At 49.1% G+C, this 14,567-nt stretch overlaps 1 protein-coding gene across 9 annotated transcripts in view; it reads left to right on the top strand.

Moving 5' to 3' along the window:
* The window catches only part of rbfox1 (RNA binding fox-1 homolog 1), a 2,164,526-nt gene that overhangs the window by 1,253,515 nt on the left and 896,444 nt on the right, over positions 1–14,567 (top strand). The window lies entirely within an intron of this gene.

Below are 14,567 nucleotides of genomic sequence, written 5' to 3'. Positions count from 1 at the left end.
AGCTCATCAAGTACAGTACAGACTCCCACCACGTGCTGAGAGATTCAACTGGTTCGGACAGGCACAGGTCTCTAATTAAACTAACAGCATGTAAACCCACAGTTATAGTATGTCTAGTATTTTATAAGAGTTAATAAAATAGTGTTGAACCTTCTTCAGTGTTGGTGGCATATGTCTGCTTCACGAGACCACAGTGCCCAACACTTCATGGTACCAGTAGTTGAGGAATGTTAGAACTTCTGAGACCTACCTGCCAGTGATCTGCCTTCCACCAGTCTACAGCCATCCTGCAGTATGACACTTCACTATGCGCATGGTAACTTATGCCTGCTCATACCCTCTTTCCCCATTCTTGCCACCGCTAAGCCACCTCATAACCTCATGACACCTCCATTGCCATTTACTCAGCATCCACCATCGACAGACCTCAGGGAAAAAAATGAACTTCCAATAATCTAACAGAGCTCTCACTCATACACACCTGAAACTGGAAAGGGCTCCAAAAATCGCGGAGGCCGTCGTGAGCTCGGCCGAGGTTCACGACGGCCTCGGGGCCTGCTCCCCGCACCTAATTCACCCCCACCCGGGGGGCTAGGTGTGGGCCCCCGTCGTTCCCGGCCGCGACCTCGGCCGCTGGAAATGACACCCGAACGGCGCTTCGCGGATGTCATCCGCGCATGCGCAGGAACCCGCGCATGCGCGGATGACATCAGCGCGCAGACGACGCGAACCCGCGCATGCGCGGTGCCGTCTTTCTCCACCGTCGCCTGGCAAGACGTGGCGGCTTGGTCTTGCCGGGCGGCGGAGGGGAAAGAGTGCGTCCGTTTTGGACGCAGGCCCGACGATCGGTGGGCACTGATTACGGGCCTGTCCCCTCCGGAGCCCAGTCGCGGTACTCCTGTCCCAATCGGGCCCCTGGATGCCTCAAATCGGCATCCGCCGCCCGTTTCATGCATGCAGCGACCAGGTGTGGTTGCTGCCGTGGTGAAACGGGCGTGAAGGGCATGCCGCTCGGCCCATCAAGCTCGGAGAATCGCTGTTCGCCATGAAAAACAGCGAGCGGTGATTTTTCCGAGAGGGGGGAGAGAATCGCGGGGGCGCCAGGGGAGGTGTAAAAAATGTCGGGAGGCACTCCCACGATTCTCCCAGGCTGTGTGGGGAGCGGAGAATTCCGCCCCTAAACTCTCATTCACAAAGCAAATTCAAAGGTTTTAAAACGCCTTGAATATTCATTCTGTAGTAAAAACAAATATATTTCAGTGACCAATCAAAGAGACCTGTTGCTTTAACAGCCTCTTTAAAATATCAATCAAACGGTGACTTGCTCCCAACTGAGATAAGAGCATTTAAAATTCAGCCAAGCATTCAAAATGACTTCCGCGCTGTAATAACAGTCTGAGGAAAATATCAACAATGAACTCTATTTAAAATGCAGGAACAGCTAGTAATTTTGTTTTACTAACCACATTATAATAATAATCTTTATTGTTGTCACAAGTAGGCTTACATTAACACTGCAATGAAGTTCCTGTGAAAAGCCCTAATCACCACATTCTGGCGCCTGTTCAGTTACACAGAGGGAGAATTCAGAATGTCCAAATTACCTAAGAGCACGTCTTTCGGGACTTGTGGGAGGAAACTGGAGCACCCGGAACAACTTCAACATGTTACATTTTTTTCAAATGAAAGGACTGGGAACTAAATAACTTCACATCCACACTTGAAGAGCATTGATGGCTTCTCCATAAATTTGGGACTCCCACACTGTAGTTTAAGGTCATGCGAATAGCAAAAATAGAGCCTATTTGATCTCGGCACTAATTTATAAATGGCTCTGCTGAGTTTGGGTTTATAGGTTGTGGAATTCATGCCCTGCCCCCTTCTGTCTGCTGCCAAGAATGGGGCTTCTGCTTCTCGTTTTCATCCGCCGTTTTAACGGTCATCAGAATCGGCTTCACCCCCTGGAAATAGGTTGCTTAGTATTTATTTGCTGGAAAAATCATTTTCCTGTGCCTTCCAAACCCCACACCATCTTCATGTGGCTTTTTGGTGGGGTGGGAAGGTCTTATGGGTGCAAAATGCACTCAAAACTCTTCCGAGGTCAGGGTTCCCATTGTGAAGACCAGAGGTACATTGTATTTCCTCCCGTGCACTATTTTCCATGTGCTGGTGGGGGTTTTGTAAACACCAGAGCTTGACCATCAGGGAAAGCCTGTTGGGGAGTCGGGGACATTCTGAATTGTTTGACACCTTCCAATGTCATGATTAGATGCTGTATTGTCATATGGATGTGTTTTTAATTGTTCTCATACATCACAATGAGTGACATAATGCATTGAAAATTTATTTTTCAAAAAGATGTCTTATCAGTGTGCATACTATCATGCTTTGTTCTGTGATTTAATTGGAGTTACAGCTGCGACTGTTAAAAAAATCCTGATTTTGAAAATTGAAAACATTGCAACCGTCCCCCTCATTTGACTGACATATACTCTACTTTGAAATAGAAATACAGCACCATTCTGTTCAGTCAGCCTCACACAATGTAGCTGGAAAGTTTTGTTATGATAGTTGTAACAATTATGAATGCTTGGCTAGATTTCAAAAGCTGTTGTTTCCAGCTCAGCGCATTGTCTATTGGTCCAAAATCGATTGAAAGTTTAATCAGCTGTAATAACAGAATATGCCTTTGATGTGGTTTCTTGTTTGTTTAAAACTTAAAAGGCATTTAAAGGATTACTTTCTTTCCACTGGAGCAGTGTCTTGTTTCTAGAATCAAGGACAGCATGTGTGAATTGAGTTTTTTTTAAGTAATTAAAGGTTTGATTTTGTTCCCAATGATTTAAAAAAGTAATTCCCATTTCTATTGAAACATTCCTGAGAACTGTATATAGTTCATGCTGGATACATGGGGCCGCATGGATGATTTGAATAGGTATGGGGTGGAATTGGGGTGAGTAGGGGTTGAGGGGGCATGGGATGGCATGCAGTGTGCATGCAGTGTGGGTGGAAGATGAGGAGGTGAGATAGAGAAAAAAAACAGTCTGAGCTAATGGTCACAAATCCCATGTGAGAAATACAATTATTGGAAATTTTACACTCGCCATATGGAACTGTAAATAATCTGTTCCACTGCAAACCAGCAAAAAATAAACATTTTATCCCGGAATTTTGAGGCAGGATTGGCATGGGAACAAAAAACTTTAAAATATCAAATTTTTAGAACAATTTTGGTTATAAAAAAAATTATGACTGAATGTTTTTACTTGTAATGTATTGCTTGTTACATTACTTAATGGCATTGATGTTTGGCTTGGAACTAGACAGGGATGTAGTACGATACTTTAATATTGAATGTTGACATTATAGTTGAAGCATATTAGTCACTCAGTCAACCAGTCTGACCCATTGCAAGTGACCACGCATTCTGATTCCATACAGTTAAGATTGGACAATGAGATAGCAACACCAGCAAGACTTACACATTCACAATGTGAAGTGCACTGTGATAACACTCCTCTGAGTCAACAGGTTGTGTCTTCATAACCCACTCCTGAGATTTAAGCACAAAATCTGGTTGTACTGCCAAGCACTAACTAGTGCTGATCTAGCACCAACTGTACTGCACTTTTGGAGGTGCCATCTTATAAATGATAAGCTAAGCCAAGCTCTTGGCGGCCCAGTGGCACAACGGTTAGCACTGCTGCCTCACGGCGCCAAGGACCCGGGTTTGATCCTGGCCCCAGGTCAGTGTCCATGTGGAGTTTTCACATTCTCCCCATGTCTGCATGGGTCTCACCCCCACAACTCAAAGATGTGCAGGGTAGGTGGATTGGCCACACTAAATTTCCCATTACTTGGGGGGGGGGAAAAGTTAAGACAAGCTCTCATCTGTTCTAAATCTTGGAAGTAAAATATTCCATGGTGCTATTTGAAGAGGTGCTGTGGAGTTCTTCTTAGTGTCCTGGCCAAAATCTATGTCTTGATGGACACCACCAAGAAATGAGTTCAGTTATCATCACAGCTGTGTTTGTGAGACCTTATTGTGAACAAATTGGCTGTCATGTGTCTTACATGACAACACCGACAACACTTCAAACGTGCTTTTAGCACTTTGGCATGTTGTGAGATTGTAAGCGTCCTTTTTTCTTATGGGGTAGAAAACTATCTTTTACAATAATACAAATGACTGAGGATAGCAAAACAATTTTGAAGAAAGTGGAAGGACGAATAAACAGATAAGTTAAACATCTTAAATACAGCAAATCCTCTATGCAAACTTCAACAACCAAATTATTGGGTAAACAAAGATACAGTTGTTTGGAGAAATAAAAACAAGGGTGTACTTGGGTCAGAATTGAATCCTGCAGTTTAAAACTCGGGGACAGCCTTCCCGCCCAGTCGCCAACTGAGCCCTATAGGTGGACAACTAATGCCCACTTAAGGGCTTCATCATTCCTGCTGATGGAGGGACGTATATTGAAAAGGATGCCTACTGAGAGCCTTCCCTCTACCTTTTCGGCCGGGACCCTCCCATCCCTTTCTGCAACCCCCTCCCCTTGAACCCCCTTCCCACCTTCACTCACATATGGCCTGGATCCCTGTGGGTGTATCACTGGCACTTGCCTCGGCACATGATGATGCTGGTGGGAAATTGAGAGCTACTAGCCTTTGACTGGAAACTCTGAGAGCAGGTGTGGGGGGGGGGGGGGGGGTGCATCAGGATTTCCACACTGAGGTTCTAAATCCTGTGACGACCAGCCTACTGACCAGTCAGGCCCCTGATGGGTATTTAATACAGCGGTCCATCCCCAACAGGGACAACTAGGAGCTCTTACCAGTCCTCCAGCAAACAGGCTAGACTCTCATTGCCCGGAATAAATGCCATCTTTGGGGTCTTTTTAAATGCGGTAAATTTGATTGCAAGTTATATCTGTGCTTTCACTTTCATTGAGGTGTATTATAATTTTTGCTTTGTGTAAATTTTATGATGAATTTCTTGGCACATTCGCTGTTTTGCAGCAACGAGCAAAATGTTATGTTCCATTGGGATCCCAGTAAAAATCAAAAGTTACACTGACAATGAGTGAGCAATGGCACAAGAGATAATTGGTTACTGGCTTTAGCTACAAGGCAGTAACTCAAGCAAAGAATGCCCTCGTGGAATAGAAAACTACCAGAGAGGGGTTTGAACAGTTTTTGAAAATCAGCAAAACTCTTGAGACGGAATTGCTGCCTCAACCTTATCCCTAAACTTTATTCATCCTCTCTAAAACCTGGTTCGAAAATTGATGTTAAAAGCAAGGTGAAGCTAATATTGCTGTCTGTTTCGCATGCACAAATTGCGCAGAAAATCCAGATGAAGGCAGATGTGCAGTTTTAAGCATGGAAGCCTGAAAGTTGCTGGCCCAGATGCACCACTTTGCTATTAGCTTCGTAAAAAAGGCAATTCACCGACTGTTTCCCCATTCAAGTTTAAATAGCATCCGTTTCCTGTTCGTGCACAGCGGAGAGATGAACCAAATTCACCACAGAATGTTAAATGTACTTCTTTTCACTTTTCCCTCATTGTCTTTTTTTTTACTTCTCCCAACCCTTTCTTTCACTTTATTTATTTTCCTCTACCTGATGTAAAATTGAATTCATGCACTGTAACACACGCTTTCATATTCAGAACTTGTGCTATTAATTTCACAATCCTTCTGATAGCTTGAGAAGGTGCACAGTTTCTTCTCCAGTACTTGCAGACCCCAAATGTCCTGTAGAGGCCGCTGCACCTTTCCTATCTCACACTTCCAGCAACTTGGAGAGCAAAATATCATGGAGATTAAATGGACAAGGGCAAGTTTGATTAGCTGCAGGTGCCAAATTTTTGACCCGCCAAAGTAACATTTGGGACAATATCTGTGTTTAAAGTTAGGAAAGAACGCCACATTGTTCTCTCTATTTCCTCTCTAGTTCTCCCTAGTTTCCTTAGGCTGTTCTGTGCTCTACAACTGTGGTGACACTCGTTAAAAGATAATAGAAATATTGATGATCTCGGAGCTTGATCACGGATAATGTATATGGTGTATATGGTGCCCTTTATATTCTTTTTTTTTAAAATAATTTTTATTCAGATTTTCACAAAATATCAATAACAGAAAATATTAACAAAAAACAAAAATATTAACAATTAAGAAAAACAAAAAAGAACCCCCCCCCCATTAAATACAAAAAGAAGAAAGAGATTAACACCCGTCATAACCAAAGAACACATGTACACGCCCCTTCAACCCAACCCACCGAAACAACCCCCCCCCCCCGTCCCAGGGCTGCTGCTGCTGCTGCTGGCCTTTCTTTTCCCTACCGTTCTGCCAGGAAATCCAGGAAAGGCTGCCACCGCCTGAATTACCCTTGTACTGATCCCCTCAGGGCAAGTTTCACCCTCTCCAATTTGATGAACCCCGCCATATCGTTGATCCAGGCCTCCACGCTTGGGGGCTTCGCATCCTTCCACAGAAGAAGAATCCTCCGCCGGGCTACTAGGGACGCAAAGGCCAGAACACCGGCCTCTTTTGCCTCCTGCACTCCCGGCTCCACTGCAACCCCAAATATTTGCGAGTCCCCAGCCTGGCTTGACCCTGGATCCTACCACCCTCGACACCGTGCTTGCTACCCCCTTCCAAAATTCCCCCAGCGCTGGGCGTGCCCAGAACATATGGGCATGGTTCGCTGGGCTCCCCGAGCACCTAGTACACCTGTCTTCGCCCCCAAAGAACCTACTCATCCTCGTCCCGGTCATATGAGCCCTATGCAGCACCTTGAACTGTATGGGGCTAAGCCTCGCACAGGAAGAGGAGGAATTCACTCTCTCCAGAGCATCCGCCCGCGTCCCCTCCTCAATCTCCTCACCCAGCTACTCTTCCCATTTACCCTTCAGCTCCTCCACCGAGGCCTCGTCTACCTCCTGCATCACTTGGTATATGTCCAAAATCCTCCCCTCTCCAACCCACACCCCCGAAAGCACCCTGTCCTGGAACCCACGTGGGGGCAACAGAGGGAACCCCACCACCTGCCGCCTGGCAAACACCCTTACCTGCATATACCTAAACATGTTCCCCGGGGGGTGCCCGAAATTCTCCTCTAACTCACCTAGGCTGGCAAACTTCCCATCTAAAAACAGGTCCCTTAACCCCCTAACACCTGCCCTGTGCCAACTCAGGAACCCGCCATCGATTCTCCCTGGAACAAACCGGTGGTTCCCCCGTATCGGGGACCCCATCGAGACCCCCACCTCCCCCTTGTGCCGTTTCCATTGCCTCCAGATTTTGAGGGTATCCGCCACCACAGGGCTCGTGGTATACCTCGTTGGAGGGAGCGGCAACGGCGCCGTGACAAGCGCCTCCAAGCTCGTGTCCACACAGGACACCATCTCCATCCTCTTCCATGCTGCCCCTTCCCCGTCCATTACCCACTTACGCACCATCGCTGCATTGGCAGCCCAATAGTACCCACAGAGGTTGGGCAGCGCCAGCCAGCCCTATCCCTGCCCCGTTCCAAAAACACCTTTCTCACCCTCGGGATCCCGTGCGCCCATACAAATCCCATAATACTCCTGTTAACCCTCCTAAAAAAGGCCTTCGGGATAAGGATGGGGAGGCACTGGAACAGGAACAAAAACCTCGGGAGCACCGTCATCTTGACTGACTGCACCCTGCCCACCAGCGACAGCGGCAACATGTCCCATCTTTTAAACTCCTCCTCCATTTGCTCCACCAGCCTTGTACCTCCCAGGTACCTAAAGCTCCTCTCCACCCTTTTTAGTGGGAGCCTACCAATCCCCACCTCCTGGTCCCCCGGGTGCACGACGAACAGCTCGCTCTTACACAGGTTGAGCTTATACCCTGAGAAGTCCACAAAGTCCCTGAGAATCTTCATCACCTCTGGCATTCCCCCCACCTCGTGTCTCACCCTCAAAACCAGCCCCCTGCTCATAATTTAAAAATCGATCTGGGAATAGGCCTTATGCACATGGGAGAAGAATGAAAACTCCCTGGCCCTCAGCCTCGCAAACCTCCAAGGATCCACCCCTCCCATCTGGTCCATAAACCCCCTCAACACCTTAGCCGCCGCTGGCCTCCTACCCGTCCTGGACCTGGATCGATCCAATGGGGGATCCAGCACTGTATTGAAGTCCCCCCCCCCATTATCAGGCCCCCCATCTCCAGATCTGGAATGCGGCCCAACATGCGCCGCATAAAACCCGCATCGTCCCAGTTCGGGGCGTATACGTTCACCAGCACCACTGCTCCCCCTGCAGCTTGCCGCTCACCACCACATACCTCCCGCCGCTGTCAGCCACCACTTAGGACGCCTCAAACAACACCCTCCTTCCCACCAGGATCGCCACCCCCCCCGATTTTTTGCATCCAGCCCCGAATGAAACACTTGGCCTACCCACCCCTTCCTCAGTCTAACCTGGTCCGCCACCTTCAGGTGGGTCTCCTGAAGCATGGCCACGTCCGCCTTCAGCCCCTTCAGGTGCATAAACACACGGGCCTATTTGACCAGCCCATTCAGTCCCCTCACATTCCAAGTTATCAGCCGGATCAGGGGGTTCCATCCCCCCCTCCCCCGCCGACTAGCCATAACCCGTCCCCTGTCCGCCCCAGGCCAGCGCCCCCCGCTCGGTCCGTTCCCCACGGCGGCAAACCCCCATCCCGACCCCCCCCCCTGCATACTCCAGCTCCTTCCTGGCCATTACAGCAGCAACCCGGTACCCCCCCCCCCCCCCCCCCCCCCCCCGGGCAAGCTAGGACCCCTCCTAGCCGCGTTACTCCCTCCATAATATTCCCGTAAGTCAGCTGACTCCTGACCCTGGCAACTCCCGCCACTCCTCCGACCCCTCCCAGCGTGGGGCTACCCCTCCTCCCCAGTGCCCACTAGCAGGCTCTCCTCCTCCCCCTCCCACTCTCACGTGGGAAAAAAAGAAAAAAAGCCCGCGCTTCTCAGCTCCAACCCCGCCCCCATCCACCCTCAGCGCGGGAAAAAGCCCGCACTTTCCACCTGCCCGACCCCGCCTCCTCTAAGGCAGCTCCCATTGTCAGCCCAAGCCCCTCGCGGGGCCCCAGCCCCCTTCCCACCATCAGCTCCCCACACTACAAATCTACCCCCCACCTCGAGCCCATCCACCGAACCCACGCAAAAAGACAGTGCCCCACCCGCTCTGAAAACCACACAGAACCAGCATTTAACAGAAAGCCCCCCTCAGAAAATAACACAGTTACATACAGACCCCCGCACCCAACCCTCAGTTTGAGTCCAACTTCTCGGTCTGCACAAAGGCCCACGCCTCCTCCGGGGACTCGAAGTAAAAGTGTCGGTCCTTGTAGGTGACCCACAAACGCGCCGACTGCAACATACCAAACTTCACTCCTTTCCTGTGTAGCGCCGCCTTCGTCCGGTTGTAGCCGGCTCTCTGCTTAGCCACCTCCGCACTCCAGTCCTGGTAGATCCGCACCACTGCGTTCTCCCACCTGCTACTCCGCTCCTTCTTGGCCCACCTGAGCACACACTCCCGGTCAACGAACCAGTGGAACCGCACCAGCACCGCCCGTGGCGGCTCATTCGGCTTGGGCCTCCTTGCCAGTATTCTGTGGGCCCCCTCCAGCTCCAGGGGCCCCTGGAAGGACCCAGCTCCCATCAGCGAATTCAGCAGGACGACCACGTAGGCTCCCAAGTCCGAACCCTCCAGCCCCTCCGGGAGGCCCAGGATCCGCAAATTTTTCCGCCTCGACCGGTTCTCCATCTCCTCGAACCGTCCCTGCCACTTTTTGTGGAGCACCTCATGCATCTCCACCTTTACCGCGAGGGCTGAGGCCTCATCCTCTCTTTCAGAGGCTTGCTGTCGGATCTCCCGGATTGCCACCCCCTGGGCTGTCTGCGTCTCCAGCAGCTTGTCAATGGAAGCCTTCAACAGTTCTAGCAGCTCCACTTTGAGCTCCCAAAAGCAGCGCTGGAGAGTCTCCTGCTGCACCTGCGCCCACTGCCTCCATTCCTCTAGGTCTCCGCCGGCCGCCATCTTGTGCTTCTTCCATCGCTTTTTCTTAGGCGCTGCCACCGCTCTCTTGCTTGCCCCACTCCTGGTCCAGGCCATACACCGATGGGGGACTGCTGCTGACTCCTTCTTACGTCGGGAATCGTCGGAAAAATGCCGCTGGGGGCCCTAAAAAGAGCCCAAAGGTCCGTTCCTGGCGGGAGCTGCCGAACGTGCAGCTTAGCTCTGCATAGCCGCAACCGGAAGTCGCCCTTTATATTCTAGTATACACATGCTGCAATACAGAGGCCCAGATCCTCCAGTCTCCAAGTAGTCAGAAATCAGGTGTCCCCTCAAGATGTATTATGGCACCCCTCGGAAGTCCCAATGCAATGAATCTGTGGGAATTGTCCAGGAAGTTTGAACTTTGGATGGGCAATTCCCTTCTCCCCAGGATGCTCTGAAAAGGTCTCCAGCTCTGAGTTAGAGTCAGAGGGTGGGATTCTCAGCCCTCTAAGCCACGTGTTTCTTGGCGGCGTGAGGCGGTGCGACATTCACTGGCAGTGGGAATGTCTGCTCCTGCCGCTGTCAATGGGAATTTCCATTGAAGCCATTCCACACCGCCGGGAAACCTGCGGGCAGGGGTGCACTGCCGGCGAGACTGGAGAATCCCGTCGCCGATGAGCGGACGGAGACTTCCGGTCTGACTTTGGGTGGTTCTAACTTACTTACCTGGATAGTTACCCAGGAAATATAGAGTAAAACCTTGTCAAACACCTGGGTAACTATATATGTGATAATCCCAATCACTCACACTGACCCCAACTCCCCCCTCCAACCACCCGCAGACTCCTCTCAACTCCCCAACTCATAACCAAACCTCCGATTACCCCAAAACTATCGTGACCTGAACCTGACTCATCCCCTGACCCCCTGGCACCTCCAACCTCACCTGACCCACCCTCACCACCTAATTCCTCTCTCTGACCCCCAACCATCTGACAACTAGCCTCTGAACTCTTTGATTACCCACAAACCACCCAACTACCCCGCCGATGTACTGACTCCCGCCCGGCCACTCAACTCCCATTGAACACCCAACACTCTCCCGATCTGACCTGACCCAACCTCATCACCTGACCCCCCCCCCCCTCCCCCGGGTAACATCTGACTGTCCCCAGACCTCACCATCACTCCCACTGTCCCTACCTGATCCAATCTGATCAGCCATCTATTCCCTTGACCCTCCAACTCCACCATGATGCCCCAACCTGATTAACCCCCATCACCTGACTCCACTAAGCACTGACTTCCACCTGACCCTCTGACTATAATAATAATAATCTTTATTGTCACAAGTAGGCTTACATTAACACTGCAATGAAGTTACTGTGAAAATCTCCCAGTGGCCACATTCCGATGCTTGTTCGGGTACACCGAGGGAGAATTCAGAACATCCAGATTACCTAACAGCACGGCTTTGGGACTTGTGGAAGGAAACCGGAGCACCCGGAGGAAACCCATGCAGACACGGGGAGAACGTGCAGACTCTGCTCAGACAGCAACCCAAGCCGGGAATCGAACCTAGGACCCTAGCGCTGTGAAGCGACAGTGCTAGCCACTGTGCTACATGCCGCCCAACTACCCCCCCAACCTGGCATGATCCAACCTCAGCACCTGCCGTGCCCTCGACAACTTCCATTCAGACCACCTGATTACCTCACTGATCCCCAATCCTTCCCCAATGACCTGACCTGATCGCCTGACATCCCCTCTCCAACCATCCAACTAGCCCCCCTGACCCCAGACTCACCCCTTTGAACTGACTGATCCAACCTCACCAACTGACTACCCATCCCTGCCCCTCCCTCTGACTCCAGCTTCCCCCATCCCCCCCCATGAAGCCCGACTCCCCCTGGACTCAACCTGGCCTGACCCTAACCCTCTACCCCCTCACCAATTTTACCGTCTTATACACCTCTTCACCCACTTTACCCCTTACCCACCCTATCTCTAGCCACTGGCCTTACCCACCCTACCACTCACCACCCTACGCAATTACCCACTGACCTTACCGACCCTTTCCCCATCACCCACATACCTTACCCCCTTTACCCACTCTTCACCCATTTATCTTCTCTCCAAAAATTTCCAAAGAGGTTTTGGGACACTTAAACTCTTTGCTCACCAGAACACAGTAGCGAGTGCCATTAAAAGGGTGTGGTGTCTGCACGGATCCTTTTCAATGCTTCCTTCAAGGTTTCCTGAATTGAGTCAGTTCTGCAATTGGAAGAATGTTCTGAAATATCAGAGGAGGGCGGAACGTTAGCGTGTGGATAGCACTGTTGTTTCATAGCGCCAGGGACCTGGGTTTGATTCTCGGCTTGGGTCACTGTCTGAGTGGAGTCTGCACGTTCTCCCCATGAGTGTGTTGCTTTCCTCCGGGTGCCCTGGTTTCCTCCCACAAGTCCTGAAAGACGTGCTTGTGAGGTGAATTGGACATTCCGAATTCTTCCTCAGTTTACCCGAACAGGTGCCGAATGTGCTGATTAGATGATTTTCACAGTAACTTCATTGCAGTGTTAATGTAAGCCTACTTGTGACACTAATAAAGATTATTATTATGGAAGGTTAGTGTGTATTTTCTTGATCTGTTCAGGCTCAGAATAAGGATTCTGACCCTGGACAGAAGATACGTGACAGAGTATATCTTAATGAATACACTCAGAAATCAGAAATTCAAATAGAAAGGGCAAAATAAAATAAGAACATAGGAAATAGAAGAAGGAGAAGACCACATGGCCTGTCGAGCCTGCTCCAGGATTCAACATGATCGTGGTTAACGTTAAGCATCAACTTCACTTTCCCAACTGCTCCCCATATCCATTGATTCCCTGAGAGACCAAAGAATCTGTCTATCTCAGCGTTAAATATATTCAATGATGGCGCATCTACAACCCTCTGGGTGGAGAGTTCCAAAGTTTCACAACCTTTTTATGGAAGATGTTTTTTCTCATTTCGGTTCTAAACGGCAAACTTTACATTCGCCTCAGGAATGCTGACCCTCCCCAGTCCCTCTGAGGCCTGGATCTTTGCTGTTCCCAATTACCAGATAATAGGAAAGTGACTGTCTTCCATTCCTGTGCACTACTTCAGCTCCAACGTTGCCTGAATTCTTTGCCCTGGTCAAAGTTATATTCACTACTGCTGGCTGTGCTGCTGGTCTCCTTGTACCCTATCCTCGCCCAGCAGTTCTACTTTCCCAGCCATGCCCTCAACTGCCCATGAGAGAAATACCATAGATAATTGAGCAAAGAAAAAGAAGCATTAGTATTTGTAAAGTGCCTTGTAACATTTTTAAGATGTCCCAGGATACTTCACATACATGGCACGATTGTCATTTAGGCTAACATCAAAATCAATGTGTGCCTCACAAGGTCTACCAAACAATCTGATGAAACACGTCTGCTTTTGGCATTGTTAGGAATGTTGACTAGGTGATTAGGAGAACGCCTTACACTTCGTCTAACGTTCTCAGATCCTTTCTGTCTGTCTGAACAGGCAGATGAGGCCTCGGTTTAGCATCTTATCCAAATGATGGCACCTCCAGCTAATGTGTTGCACTTAAGTGTTCGTTCACCTTATCTACTTGAATCCTCGAGTGAGACTTGAGCCCACAACCTGTCAAATGAGAGGTGAGAATGCTACCAGCTGAGTGAAGCTGATCGACTGCTCTGTTTAAAGAAATGTTGCATTCGAGTAATAGAAACAAAATGCAATCAGTGAAAGTGAAGCACTTTCACTGGGACAATTGGCAGGCCCAGATTTGTGGCAATCCTAAATATAACTCAGTATGTCTCACTTTCTGGTAGCATATCATCCACTTAGATTACCACAGGAAGAATGCAAAACTATTGCGATTTGCAAATGGTTATATTCCTGACATGCAGCCTATCTCCAAGTGGGAGCAGTTTTATTTTTGCTATGCTGCTCTATTTGCCTATTTGTGGTTTCAGCAGGAACTGATTACACCCTGTGATTATAACAGAAGCTGTATTGTCAGTCTCCTAACATTTTAGGGATTCAGGAGGTAGTTTGATTGTCTGCCAGCAGCTGTTGGAGGTTACCAAAAATTCTATTTCATATGTTAAATTCAGAATCTTTTTAAAATGCTTCTGCAACAAACATCATTATGTGTATCTCTGCCAGCAAAAGTGAATTGTGTTTTGTGTTTTTGTTGTAGACCTGACTTCGTAATCATGCACAATAGCACTTTCATTGGGAGGTGGTGGGTAGGTCTAAGTGTCGCTTGATTGTTGTTTGTTAACTGTATGTATCTTAATGTATCATCTCAATTCCATTTTATCATTACCACTTTTGATGAGTATTATTAAAGGCCTTTTCCAGTAGGTGCCTACCCATTTGCCACCTGCCCTGGTCCATGACAGATTCCTCAATTTAGCAAATGCATTTTAATTATTCAGGCAAATGTTACCTTGTGTGACCAGCCTGAATATGCATAAGTAAATGTATGTTTCCTCGTCAACTC

Source organism: Scyliorhinus canicula, chromosome 15, assembly GCF_902713615.1.
Source record: "Scyliorhinus canicula chromosome 15, sScyCan1.1, whole genome shotgun sequence".
Lineage (NCBI taxonomy): Eukaryota > Metazoa > Chordata > Chondrichthyes > Carcharhiniformes > Scyliorhinidae > Scyliorhinus > Scyliorhinus canicula.
Note: the sequence above shows the minus strand (reverse complement) of the source record. Positions and strands in the feature narration are given on the sequence as shown.